Here is a 2,813-nt window from a genome sequence, read left to right on the forward strand (position 1 = left end):
GCAAAATACCATTGAGTCTTCATGAGGATTAACCAGCATTTTTAACAACAATCAGCAACCTTACACTCTCTCGCTCTCTCTTCTAGCACTAGTTTCAACTCCTTAACCAAAATGGCATTTAACACAAGTCAAACTAGCATTTCAGCTCAAATTGACCACACTGGAAATTCTAAAGCAGCTAGTTAGCCGGAGAAATTCACCTTTTATAAATTATAAACAAAGTAAATGAAAGGAAAATGTTTGAATTCAGCACTATAACCAGTTTTAGGCATATGAAAGCAGTCGCTTACAACAGCCTTAAAACGTGAATAGCCACTTTATTACTAAATAAACGATTGCTGTTTGAACAGAAGGAAGTTGCATCGAAACATGATAAAAGCGAAATAATGTGAATGCTGGAAATCTGAAAGCATCTAAAAAGTGCTGTAGAAATTCTGCAGGTTTGACAGTATTCACGGAAATGAATAGAATTTATATTTCAGGTTCAGGATAAGATATACATAACTGTCCTCATAAATATAGAGTGCACCCCCAGTGGTCAGTATTAAGACCACTACTTTCCTTGATATACATAGAATCCCTTCAATAGGGAACCAGGCCATTGGCCCATCGAGTCCACACCTGACCCACCAAAGAGTATCCCACCCAGACCCATCCCTGTACCCTACATCACGCATGGCTAATCCACCTAGCCTGCACATCCCTGGACATTATCGGCTATTAAGCATAGCCAATCCATCTAACCTGCACATATGGACTACAGGAGGAAACTCACACAGACAAGAGAAGCATGTGCAAACTCTACAGTTGCAAGAGGGTGGAATCGAACTCAAGTCCCTGACACTGAGCCACCGTGCCACCCAAAATACATTAATGAATTGACTTGGGAGGACAGGGCATAATTTCAAAAAAATTGCAAAACTTACATAAAATAAACCTGGAATTAAAAGGGTAATGGCGATCATGAAACCATGAAGGAAGATGGACAGGTATGTTAGTTCTAGAGAGTAGTGCCAAGTTGGAGGGATGGATCGGAGGTAAGGTGGGGGGAGGGGAGATAAGGAAACTGGTGAAATCGACATCGATTCCATGTTATTGGAGAGTCACAAGGCGGAAGATCAGGCGTACTTCCTCCAGTCATTGGGTGGCTAAGATTTGGCGGTGGAAGAGGCCCAGGACTTCCATGTCCTTGACAGAGTGGGAAGGGGAGTTGAAGTGGTCAGCCACAGCGCAGTGGGATTGTTTGGTGCGTGTGTCCCAGAGATGTTTTCTGATATGTTCTGCAAGCTGGCATCCTGTGTCCCCAACATAGAGGAAACCACATCAAGAGCAACGGACACAGTAGATGAGGGATTTGGATGTGCAGGAAAGTCTCTACCGGTTGAAGAAGCATCCTTCGGAGCCTTGGATGGAGGTGAGGGTGTAGGTATGGACACAGGTGGCAAGGAAGGTGCCGGGAGTGGAAAGTGGGTTGATGGTGGTGGTGGCGGCAGTTTTTTTTGGGGGGGGGGGGGGGAGGGAAGAGGAGGACATGGCAAGGGTGTTGCAGAGGGAACAGTCTCTGCAGAATGCAAAAAGGAGTGGGGAGGGAAATATTTCTGTTATTGGGGTCTGACTGTAGGTGGCAGAAATGACAGAAGATTATATCCAGAGATTGGTGGGGCAGAAGGTGAGGACCAGGGGCTATACTCTTGTTGCAGTTGGAGAGATGGGGTTCAAGGGCGGAGGTGCAGGAAGCGGAGGAGATGCATTTTTGACTATGTGGAAGGGGAAGTTGGGTGTACAGGAGGAAACTTGAAGTAGGAGGTCATCTGGAATGTTCTGGAATGGAACTGATCCTCTTGGGAGTAGATGTGGCAGAGGCAGAGGAATTGGGAATAAGGGATAGCATTTTTACAGGAGGCAGTGTGGGAGAAGATGTAATCCAAGTTACTCAGGGGGTTGGTGAGTTTGAAGCAGATGTCCATGTTGAGTCGGTTGCCTGAAATAGAGATGGAGAGGTCCAGAAAGGGGAGGCAGGTGTTCAAGATGGTCCAGGTGAACTTGAACAGACGAAAGGTGAGGAAACTCTGCAGCACTGTATGGAACAATTTTAAACTGATCAATTCAACTTGAGGGGAACTATTGTTTCAAGTTTCTATTCATACATTATGTTGACACAGTATCATCATTAGGTTTATACATTATTCTGTGCAGACATCCTTTCCATTCTTATTTGACTTTTTGAAATGTGTACTCTGGAATATTTATTTTCTAAACTGGATCACATACATGATATTGTATTAGATCTGTAATCATATGCATGCGTGTTTCTGGATTTGTATACATGCACAGTTGCAGGTGTCAACAGACATGGCCAAACAAATTATATTGTTTCTATTTTTGAGTTTAAAAAGCAGGGCTATTTCAGTTCTTTGCAATTTTGAAGGCTTTTTTTTCATTTTAGCATTAGTATAAATTCTTATCCATTTCTTCAAATGAATCTTATGACAGCTGCTATTAATAACAATGATTCCAGCTGAGCTATAAAATACAAACTCTTATACACATCAAATGTTTTGTAATTAACTCATCCATACAAGCCTTTTCATAATTTACAATGGCTGATGGATTGATTTTAGCTGAAAAAGCAGACTAGAGTTGAATACATTGGTGTATTAACTTCACTGAATGATACCTAAACAAATATGAAAATGGTGCTTTCAAAGTTTCTTTCAAAACCCTAAAACTTAATTGTTGAAGAAAAAGTATTTTTATGTGCATTGCATAGATCCTGAATTTCAATACTAAAATACACAAAATTCAATATAAAA

This window comes from Hemiscyllium ocellatum, chromosome 1, assembly GCF_020745735.1.
Source record: "Hemiscyllium ocellatum isolate sHemOce1 chromosome 1, sHemOce1.pat.X.cur, whole genome shotgun sequence".
NCBI lineage: Eukaryota > Metazoa > Chordata > Chondrichthyes > Orectolobiformes > Hemiscylliidae > Hemiscyllium > Hemiscyllium ocellatum.